The sequence below is a fragment of the Ruditapes philippinarum genome, unplaced genomic scaffold, assembly GCF_026571515.1.
Source record: "Ruditapes philippinarum isolate M1 unplaced genomic scaffold, ASM2657151v2 ctg9675_1_1_1_1, whole genome shotgun sequence".
Classification (NCBI taxonomy): Eukaryota; Metazoa; Mollusca; class Bivalvia; order Venerida; family Veneridae; genus Ruditapes; species Ruditapes philippinarum.
Genome location: NW_026859526.1, coordinates 1 through 12,420, shown reverse-complemented (window position 1 = coordinate 12,420; position 12,420 = coordinate 1). Strand labels below are relative to the sequence as shown.

The 12,420-nt window shown below is 35.0% G+C and overlaps 1 long non-coding RNA gene across 1 annotated transcript; it reads left to right on the top strand.

Moving 5' to 3' along the window:
- Positions 1-11,345: 11,345 nt before the first annotated feature.
- Positions 11,346-12,383, top strand: LOC132756864 (uncharacterized). The gene is made up of 3 exons (XR_009629383.1): positions 11,346-11,633; positions 11,888-11,961; positions 12,156-12,383. It is a non-coding gene; the product is annotated as an uncharacterized LOC132756864 (long non-coding RNA).
- Positions 12,384-12,420: the final 37 nt, after the last annotated feature.

Genomic DNA, 12,420 nt, shown 5'->3' with positions numbered 1-12,420 from the left:
ATATGGATAGATGGCAGTATGGAGATTATGCACGTCTTTTTCTTTTCTTCCTGTGTTGAAAATTCTGGTTGCTATGGCAACAAATAATCTGAAAATATGACAAATTTAACACATAAACTGGATCCAGTGATAACTCAAAAAGTACTGAAAATATTTTTATGAAACTTGAAATATGGGTAGATGGCAGTCTGGAGATTATGCGCATATTTTTCTTTTCTTCCTATGTTGAAATTTCTGGTTGCTATGGCAACAAATAGCCTGAATTTCAAGATTTCTAATTTAAATGTTTCGGCTTTTTCACTATAAGTTCTTTATTTCTTAAGGTGTTTACTTCAAAACTTAAGATATAAGTTTCTGGTCATCAACCACATCATATGTGACAAGGTTAACAACTCTAGCACAAATATTATCAGTGTTACCTCCCTTGAACTTAGAATTTTTTATGAAATTTTTTTTTGTCTTTTTTAAATAACTTTTTTTTCCTAATGTATCTACTTCAAACTTCATATATATGTTTCTTATTATCACTCAACATTTTTGAGAAGGTTATAAACTCTAGCAAGACTATTTCCAGAATTATGTCCCCCTTGAACTAAGATTTTTTTCGAGAAATTGGTATTTTTTACTCCAACTTCTTCGTTCCTTATGGGGTTTACTTTAAAATCCCACATCGTAAAAATATGACAAGGTTGTATAAACATAATTTCCTTACTAGGCAGGGAAACTTAACACATTACTGTGATATAGACAAACTTAGAACTCAAAAGATTTAAGTTCATTCATATCATTCATGCAGTGGTAAAATTAAATGGCCAATGGCCCATCAAAATGTTGCTGGGGTTCTAACCGGTAGGGGACTTATGAATTGCTTGCAATACTATGATAATTGCTTGTTTTATTTGCTACGTTTATGTTTTATCGCAATTTTCAGTTATTATCGTTCTTTTATCTAAATAGGGATATTTCACAGAAGTATTTTTGAGGCCCGTTTTGACTTATCTTGAGACCGATTTTACTAATTTTGGGGCCGATTTGACAGTTCTCCGAATGCCGTACAGTTCTTTGAATGCCTTAAAATTCTCTGAATGTCTAGCAGGTCTCCGAGGACTGTCTTACGGGTCTCAAAGTGCCTTATAGGCATTCAGAGAAATGTAAGGCATGCATAGACCTGTGAGATATTTAGAGACCTGTAAGGTATTCAGAGCCCTGTCAGGTATTCAGGGACCTGGGAGACATTTTGAATAATTTAAATGCATTCAGACACCTGTAAGACATTCAGAGACCTGCAAGATGTTCAGGGAAGTGTTAGGCATTCAGAGAACTGTAGCATTTAGACACATGTAAGACATTCAAAAAATTGTAAGGCATTCAGAAACTTGTAAGGCATCCTAAGACATGTAAGGCACTGAAAGACCTTTAAGACGTTCGAAAACCTGGAATTCATTCAGAAACTTGTAAGACAGTCAGACATGCAGAGACCTGTAAGACATTAAAAGACCTGTAAGGCATTTAGAGACCAGTTGGGCATTCATAGACCTGTTAGGCATTCAGAGACCTGTAAGATATTCAGACTTGTAAGACATTCGGAGGATTGTAAGGCATTCAGAGACATGTAAGGCATTCAAAGACCTGTAGGACATTCAGAGAACTATAATACATTCCGAGACACGTGAGGCATTCGGATACCTGTTAGACATTCAAAGACATGACTTTTGTCAGACATTCAGAGAACTGTCATGCATCAGAGATATATTAGACATTCAGAGACCTGTAAGGCATTCCGAGAACTGTCAAATATTCAGAGACCTTTAAGACATTCAAAGACCTGTAAGACATTGACAGACCTGTAAGGCATTCAATTAAATGTTAAACGTTCAGAGAATTGTAAGACATTCGGAGAACTGTCAGGCATTTAGAGACCAGTAAGGCTTTCAGAGACCTGCATCTTCATATTACTATCAACAACAATCTTAAAGAGATGACTTAGGTATAGTAAAATATCAACATTTAGATGGAGACGTACTGCATGCATCATCTTACGGGATAACTATATCTTAGTTAATCAGATTCACTAGAGCTTGTAGATAAGATTTCAACGATCGAACTATTTTCATTACTAGCAAGCTTCTCAAACAGGGCTACCGCCATTATAAATTACGTTAATATTTTTACAATTATTACTTCAAAACTCAATAGCGATTAAAAAAAAACACTTCTGCGACATGGGATAAGCCAGTCTGATTTGTATGGGGATATGATTTACAAACTTTGTAAGATCTTTGGTCATTGTAATTTTTATGTTGTCTTTACTAAAACTTTTAAACATTTTATTAAAAGACGTAATGACCCTAGTATTTTAAGACATACAGCATGCTTAGTATTCAGCCCTTTTACAGTTAGACGCTACGCTTTCCTCTTTTAATTACATCTAACGGACTAGTGGGAGACTGGTTGACAGTTCTTCAAGTCCTGTAAGATTGAATTGTTTTAATGTCCTAATGTTCGTCTTCTGCCTTGCTTCGTCGGGCCTTTAAGGTGATTTTCTTGTTGCACTGTATTTCTTTAAGCATTGAGTACTTTTGTATGGTAACTGGGTTTTCTTTTGTATGATTCTACATTATCATTTCTGTGTTTGACTTATTTCACCTTTTGTTACCATAAAAATTGTTAGAATTTCACTTGGAAGGGATTCATTTTATTTACACAGTCTCGTTTATAGAAACATGGTGGGGCTAAGAGTGACGTTTGGTGCACCATTAACCGGTTTAAACTCCCTAGAAGTACTTATGCTGCTGACCGTTCCAAGGCGGTACCACTCTGTGTTCCTAAGACGTATTTCTTTGTTGTTTCATACTATTTTTGTGTCCCTTCTTGTTTTTTTTCTTGTGTAAGGTAAGTATCTTCCCTTTTGCCCCTAGTTTTATTTTTTAATTTTGCCCCTCCCCTTCCCCGTACTTCAATTCCCCTTTCCCTACGAACTTTCACTTTTTGGGCCTATTAATCAATTGTCTTTGATTTCCTTGTCGGTTACTATTGTTTTCTTTCATGTATTAGTAAAGTGATTATCCTCTCTTTCTTGTGTTCTGTCCTGTTTTTTGCAACTTCCTTGTTGATCTTGTTTGTCATATTTCATGATTTCCGTACTTACTCATCAATACAAAGTACAAGTTTTTGCCAAGTTATATAGCTTTCCAATTAATATTTCCCATTTTCCCCCCATTTTATCACTTGGAAAATAGGGCTAGAAGATGTATTTTATTTCATTTGTCTTAAGATATCTCTCATATTTGATAGCTTAAATTTTTTAATAGTCTACTATTTTTTCTAACTTTTTGTAGAGGTAAGGGGTCACTGCAGTCATTTAAAAAATAAATTCATACTTTTTGTTCACACAGTCTACAAACCTACAAACATATTATATAAAGATTATTTTACCATATACGTATCAGGAAAATCAATGAACCACAGGAATAAGCGATTTTTAACCAAGGGTTTTTATTTGAACAAACCTGGTAGACACCCACTTGGAATTCAATTCTTGAAACAATTGTCAAAGAAGACCACCCACGGAACATATCTGTAAAGTTCAGATTAATTTGGCTCAGTGGATTATGAGGATATTACATTTAAGTAAAAAGTTAACAGACGTACGGACGCTGGACAAATTACGATCTCAAAAGCTCACAATATCACTTTGAGACAGGTGAGCAAATAAGAAATTAATAAATAAATGAATAAAGGAAGAAAGAAAGAAAGAAAGAAAGAAAGAACCGATTAGACTTTGGGCTGATCTGACTAAGGTCCGATTTAACTGTACAAAAGAGGAAGTTAAAAGAGCAAAATTTTATTCTAGATTAACCTTGTCAAACAAATAGATTATTTCATATTTAGGAAATAGATATCAATTCTGAGTGCATTGTTGTAGAATAATACACGGTTTAAGTTCAAATGTTACTAAGTCGTGGCCACAAGTTACTAAGTCTTGGCCACGAGATAGCTGACTCGTGACCACGAGATACTATGTCGTGGCCACGAGATAGCTAAGTCGTGGCATCGAGATAATTTACCAATCAAAATACACTATATTTTATGATTTTTTTAACTTAACAACTTTCTTTTACATGCAACATTAATCTTTGAAAATACTGAAGATATTCAATTTGAAACTGTCTTTTGGATCATATTAGAAAGTCACCTTCCAAGGCCCACCAGACATTAATTTTGACTATAGCTCTTTGTTATCGGATTGGTCAGTTTGTACGTACTACGGCCTGTTAACCTTGTTCGAAGTAAATAAGTCCTGGTTTGTTTTATTTGGAAGGGACAGTAGATAGCCTATAAGGCAAAGTCCTTGTCTGATGAATAATTTAGAAAGGATAAGCTATGGTTTATATAACCCAGAAAGATCATTGCACCTGATCAGTAAATAACATCTAATAATTTCGAAGTCATTGGGTCAAATTTCAGGGTCACATTGACGCTAAATGAAAAATTATTGACAAGTCAATAAGTTGTATAAATGGCACTTTTACAGGCTGGTGAAGTAGGGGAATCCTTGTACTATAGCACATGTCTAGTTAATTAGGGAAGTACATATAAATGGTGTAATCCGATTGGTTATAGTATCTCGTGGCCACGACATAGTATCTCGTGGCCACGAGTTAGCTATTTCGTGGCCACGACTTAGTCACTCGTGGCCACGACATAGTATCTCGTGGCCACGACATAGCTATCTCGTGGCCACGACTTATTAACTCGTGGGCACGACATAGTATCTCGTGGCCACGACTAAGCTATCTTGAGGCCACGACATAGTATATCGTGGCCACGAGTTAGCTTTCTCGTGACCACGACTTAGTAACTCGTGGCCACGACTTAGTAACTCGTGGCCACGACATAGTATCTCGTGGCCACGAGTTAGTCATCTCGTGGCCACGACTAAGTAACTCACGACATAGTATCTCGTGGCCACGACATAGCTATCTCGTGGCTACGACTTAGTAACTCGTGGCCACGACTTAGTAACTCTTGGCCACGACTTAGTAACTCGTGGCCACGACATAGTATCTCGTGGCCACGACTTAGCTATCTCGAGGCCACGACTTAGTAACTCATGGCCACGACAAAGTATCTCGTGACCACGAGTTAGCTTTCTCGTGGCCACGACTTAGTAACTCGTGGCCACGACAAAGTTTCTCATGGCCACGACTTAGCTATCTCGTGGCCACGACTTAATCACTCGTGGCCACGAGATAAATAAAAACACACACATGTCACCTTTGTGCCGTACCTGAGTGATTTAATTACAAAGCATTTGAACGAAAAACGTGCATTATTTCACAATAATGCACGAAGAATCAATTTATCTATTTCAATTCAAACACGTCAAGAAAAAATATAATTATTACTATAAAGTTGGACTTTATGTTTGGTGGTTAAATTTGTTGTCGCCTTTAAAGGCTGTTCCAGTGGGTTGAAATAGACTGTCGTTAAATCTACCGTGTGTAGAAACATTTTAAGAATAACGAATTTTGAAAATAGTGATAAAACTTTGTTTGTTTATCTTATTTCACTCTACAATTTTTCGTGCGAAATACAAATTTTAAAAAGTGACATAAATGTAAAACTTCATTCGGAACTGCCTCGGCTATTATATATAATAACCTCGGAAACAATACGGATTGAAAGTAGTTCTACCACGTGGTTTACAGATGTAAACAGAAACAGAGATAATGTAAAACGAATGTATATATTTGACATCTAATGTCTGTTCCGGTACTCTTATGCTTGAAAATATGTCTGACTATAATTTGTAATTTAAATATGCCCACTGATGTTCAATTTTAAACAAATCCGACTACATGTCAACAGGTTGGTTTTTTCAACGTTTTTGTACTATCAGTTTCTACAGCCATATTAGTAAATATATAAATAATGTAGTGTGCTTTCGTACCTATGAATTCACTTATTTTAGGTGGACTTTTATTACATATAATGGAAATAAACTTGTCAACAACTCCCAGCATTAAATTACTATTTGTTTACATGTTTAGTTTCTTAGCGTAGGTAAGACCGGAATACCGCATCCGTTCTGTGTATTCATACTATTGTGTTCGAGGTCCTTATCCGAAGACTGACGGAAAGGGCCGATTAGTTGCGATTGGTAAAACTTAACTCACTTTCAACATTTTTGCTGTTTGGCGCTACATTGTGACGTCACGTAAACAACACTTTAAACGTCTGTACAGAGTTAACGACTGAATTAAAGAAATTGGTGTTCGGATTCATTTTCTTAGTTAGACCAATTTCTTTCACTCTAAATAGTTTTCACAATAAAATTCGACGAAAAATTGTTTTTTATTTATCAGATTTTTCAAACAAAATGGCGTCCACAATGTAAAAATCATTCGGATCTGCTTCGGCTATTATCTATAATAACTTCGGAAACAATACGGATTGAAAGTAGTTCTACAACGTGGTTTCAGATGTAAACAGAAACAGAGATAATGTAAAACGAATGTATATATTTGACATCTAATGTCTGTTCTGGTACTATTATGCTGAAAATATGTCTGACAACAATTTGTAACTTAAATATGCCTACTGGTATTCAATTTTAAACAAATCCGACTAAATGTCAACAGGTTGGTTTTTTTGTACTTTCGGTTTCTACAACCATAATAATAAATATATTTATGAACCGCCACGCGAGGAATAACAAACTATCAAATTGTGTTTAATGGCCATACCATACTATAAGGTATGGCCTCTGTTTATTGTTTTAACCAACAATACTTAAACATGTGCAAAGAATAGTACATACATCAATATTATGCAAATTAATACAATATAGAAAATACACATGCAGGAATAATAATTAATCGAGTTCTACTATAATAGTAAGAAATGTGAGGGTTTCGTAAGAAAAACGCACTGAAACATGTGCAAAGAATAGGACATACATTAATATTATGCAAATTAATACAATATAGAAAATACACATGTAGAATTAATAATAAATCGAATTCTACTATAACAGTAATAAATGCGAAGGGTTCATAAGAAAATCACCCCCTAACATAATCATTAACATTACAAGTGTTACAGAAAGTATTGCATGTATAAAAAAGTAAATACTGCCTATCTTTCTAACAATCACTGAAATATGTGGGTTACACTGAGACCCTTAAAATTTTGTTGTGGTGAAGGGGGTGGAGGAGGGTAAAATTTTTGCTTCCTCTTTCTACGCTTCTTAGTAATTGGCCTCCGCGCCGAAGCGCGGCGCCTTTTATGGAATGAAATCAGATTTTGTGAAAGGGCGACAGCAACTTCTCGAGCCTTTTAGTCGGACATAATAAAAGCCGATCATTCCGATCGGTATGAGGGTGCTTGATTATTAATTAAAAATGAAATGTCGCGATATATACAATGAATAGCGAAGTGGAGAATTTCGCCAAATGAAATAACCTTTTCCGTCAATAAATCGCGCTCTTCGGGGTATTTTTATTTATCATTTTGTAGTACACAGTGGGTTATTATGGTATGTTATTGTTGTACATGTATAGAATGATGAGTTGATGACCTAAATATTCCGAAAATCTATTTATAGAGGGATGTACTCCTATCGGTAATTCCCGGTCTCTCCTGGTCTATTTTGACCGGGATTTACTAGTGACCGGCGAATAGTACAACACGTTTATTGTCCAGTCTCTCCCGGTTTTGGAGTAGATGTTTGATATCGTTACAGAACAGAACAAATATTTTACAGATAAATAAGCTTTTTTCAAAATGAATGTTTGTCACTTAGTTTGGTTACAATAATTAATAAACACAGATCAACTCTCAAATTTATTGATTATTATTATACATAAACATACAATTCGAAAAAAAAACCCAACAATAACAAAAGCATGTTTTTTTATCTATATGAGATAAAAACAATAAATATGTACAATAATTTAGAAAAAAGGTACATTTTTATGGTATTAATATGACACTATCAACTTTGAAACATTTTATTTTATTTTATTTTTTATTCGTGTTTAGTAAAGATGCCGAGGAATTATTCAAAGTTACCAATTAGATTTTATGAATTATTCAATTGATTGATAATTTAAAAAATGATAAAGAAAAATACAAATGTACATGTATATGTTAAGAATAAACAATATTATATACTGAAAGATTAACCATAATTTACTGACTTTTTCCAGTTAAGTTTTGTCAATATGACAATTGAATTCTTAAAATAGTAGTAAACGTAAAAACTCAGTATTAAAATAGCACATAAAACACAAAAAAAGAAAAGAAACCAATATTCATAAAATCTGTATTATTTTTTTTAAAATGGATATTACAATTATTGTATAATAAACAATTATGCTCAACATGATCAACATGGTAATATAATCAGTGTCATATTGTTAGTAAGTGTGAACAGATACCTTTAGAGGGGGTCTTCGCTAATAGCGATAACATAATAAGGGACAATTACACATGCGTTACACATATGGATTATAAATGATTGTATACATGTATATCCGTTGCTATTAATAACCACGATCATAAAGAAATAACAAGTAATATTCTATATAATCTCTAGCATGCCAATCAAAGTTTGTAATGAACAATGTCTTTCGTCCGTTCATTCATAAGTGATATACAATTCTTGTAAAAATCTACAAGAATTTGTAACAGAGTTACCAACGTCCCCCGCCCCGGGAGTTTTATATGAAGCATAAAATTGTGCTATTTCAAAAAATTGAGGTATGGATCTCAGGACAATCAGTCCAAAATTATGATCAATGCTAGATCTGCAAATGTAACAATAAATTTGTTAAAAAAATAAAATGAAACACGGAATTTAAAAATCTATCATGTTAAGCTTTGACCTCTAAGTGTGACCTTGACCTTGGAGGTAGGGGAGCAGGTGTTGTGCATGACATAACGTCTTATTATTGAGACTATTTGTGCCAAGTATTTTCAAAATACCTTGAACTATGAGAAGAAGTTATAGATTGGACACAAAATATACCCTATAACAGACTACGTAAATCTTTGACCTCTTAGTGTGACCTTGACCTTGGAGGTAGGGACACAGATGGTACGCATGACGTATCATCTAATCATTGTGACTATTTGTGCCAAGTACTTTCAAAATCCCTTAATCTATGAAGAAGTAATGGATGGGACAAAAAATATACCAAATAACAGACTCTCTTAACCTTTGACCTCTAAGTGTGACCTTGACCTTAAGAGGTAGGGGTGCAGGTGTTGTACCTGACATATCGGCTTATTATTGTGACTATTTGTGCCAAGTTATTCCAAAATCCCTTGAACTATGAAGAAGTTCTAGATTCGACACAAAATATACCCTATAACAGACTATGTTAATTTTTGACCTCTAAGTGTGACCTTGACCTTGGAGGTAGGGATGCAGGTGTTGCTCATGACACATCCTCTTATTATAGTGACTATTTGTGCGAAGTATTTTCAAAATCCTTTGATCTATGAAAAAGTTATAGACCTGACACAAAATATACCCTGTAACAGACTATGTAAGTATTTGACCTCCAAGTGTGACCTTGACTTTGGAGGTAGGTGACTGGTTTTTGCGCATGACACATCATCTGATTATTGTGAACAATTATGGCAAGTATTTACAAAAGTCCTTCATAGATAAGAAAGTTGTGGACCGGACACGACATATACCCTCAAATAGACAATGTTAACCTTGAATGAGCAAGTACGACCTTGACCCTGAAGGTACGGGTCTGGTTGTTGCGCATGACACATCGTCTTATTATAATAAACATTTGTGCCAAGTAATTTCAAATTCCTTTGATAAATGACAAAGTTATGGACCGGACACGAAATATACCCTGTAACAGACTATGTTAATATTTGACCTCCAAGTGTGACCTTGACCTTGAAGGTAGGTGACTGGTTTTTGCGCATGACACATCATCTGATTATTGTGAACAATTATGGCAAGTATTTACAAAAGTCCTTCATAGATAAGAAAGTTGTGGACCGGACACGACATATACCCTCAAATAGACAATGTTAACCTTGAATGAGCAAGTACGACCTTGACCCTGAAGGTACGGGTCTGGTTGTTGCGCATGACACATCGTCTTATTATAACAAACATTTGTGCCAAGTTATTTCAAATTCCTTTGATAAATGACAAAGTTATGGACCGGACACGAAATATACCCTGTAACAGACTATGTTAATATTTGACCTCCAAGTGTGACCTTGACCTTGAAGGTAGGTGACTGGTTTTTGCGCATGACACATTGTCTGATTATTGTGAACAATTATGGCAAGTATTTACAAAATCCCTTCATAGATAAGAAAGTTATGGACCGGACACGACATATACCCTCAAATAGACAATGTTGACCTTGAATGAGCAAGTGCGACCTTGACCCTGGAGGTAGGGGTCTGGTTGTTGCGCATGACACATCGTCTTATTATAATAAACATTTGTGCCAAGTTATTTCAAATTCCTTTGATAAATGACAAAGTTATGGACCGGACACGAAATATACCCTGTAACAGACTATGTTAATATTTGACCTCCAAGTGTGACCTTGACCTTGAAGGTAGGTGACTGGTTTTTGCGCATGACACATTGTCTGATTATTGTGAACAATTATGGCAAGTATTTACAAAATCCCTTCATAGATAAGAAAGTTATGGACCGGACACGACATATACCCTCAAATAGACAATGTTGACCTTGAATGAGCAAGTGCGACCTTGACCCTGGAGGTAGGGGTCTGGTTGTTGCGCATGACACATCGTCTTATTATAATAAACATTTGTGCCAAGTTATTTCAAATTCCTTTGATAAATGACAAAGTTATGGACCGGACACGAAAGTGTGACGGACGGACGGACGGACAGACGGACGGAGCCTATTTCTATATCCCCCTTTTTTCTTCGAAAAGGCGGGGGACAATTAACCATTGAAAAGTTTATAAGAATATCTTGTCATCATATATCAACTAGTTCATCTTCACCTGCTGCATTTCTTGCTTGGACGCCCTTTGATGCTTTGCATCAATGCTTTTCTTGTTGCTAACTGGTTCAAGACGATTTTATGTAAGGCTATTATCCGTTCAGCCGTCTCTACGAACGGCTAAAACCCGTACCTCCCGTGGCGGCGCATAAAGTTCGCTGATGCTTTTCGGCATAGCTTATATTTATGAACCGCCACGCGAGGAATAACAAACTATCAAATTGTGTTTAATGGCCATACCATACTATAAGGTATGGCCTCTGTTTATTGTTTTAACCAACAATACTTAAACATGTGTAACCATACCGACTTTGGACGGATTTTAGCTATACCGGAAGTTCTAAACAGGAAGTTGAGAATAATCATTATTTGGATTGTTTCTTGTTTGTTCATTACGTTTCACTGTGTTCAGTTGTTTATCCCAGAAGCTTTGCTTTCATTGGTCGAAAATAGTTTGTGTATTGTTGTACATGATTGTTTTTTACTGTTGAGCGGGAGTTCTGAGATACCTCAGTTTGGTCACGGTTGTTCTGAGGGTGAACATCATTGATAATGGTATAGCTGGTTGTTTCTTCGTATTGTGGATCTCCATGGAACTCTGATAGTTTGTAACTTTTGGTTTTATTCTATTTTTTATATTTGCTTAGTTGAACTGTGCATTAATTACTCTTTATTTGCCATTTTGATAAATTATTTGTTTCAATAATTTATTGTAAATTTTGATATTTACTTATGTGGAGTTTTGTAAAATTAGAATGGCGACATTGGGTAATATTCATTAACTCATTATTTAATTAACTTGAAATAATATGCACATTATTTCTGTCTGTACACTTTATTGATATTTTAACTTTGCAGCAATCTAGACTAATATCACATGTGTGAAAGGAGGTTTGTTGTAATGTGAGGGAAACAGTCAATACCATATATTGGTAAGTTTATATTCTATTGTATTGATTTATGTTTGTCATAAGATGGTCATTATTCTAAGATGTCGTTGAATTGCTGTCATGTGAATTTATTGCATATATCTGAATGCAGGAATTAGACTGAAATGCTGTATAAAATGCATTGTAATGTAATTCACTTGTTTGAATCTTTTTCTTATTAATATTATATGTTTTAGGTTGTCATTACATTACTACCGATGTATCTAAAGTTTGATTAAATGGAGATGAACCTACACGAACTTGGTTTTCTTTGTCACATGTAAAACAAGGTCCAAGTTTACATTGGCGCCCAACGGGGGACCCACAATTCATCTGAAGAGGTAGCTGACATGGTAACAAGCTTGTACACGTAGATGTAAGACATAAACATTATTTAGACTCAAGAATCCAGAGGATCTCAAAGGTATTTCTACAGACTTTTACGTTATCCCGAGGAGCAGC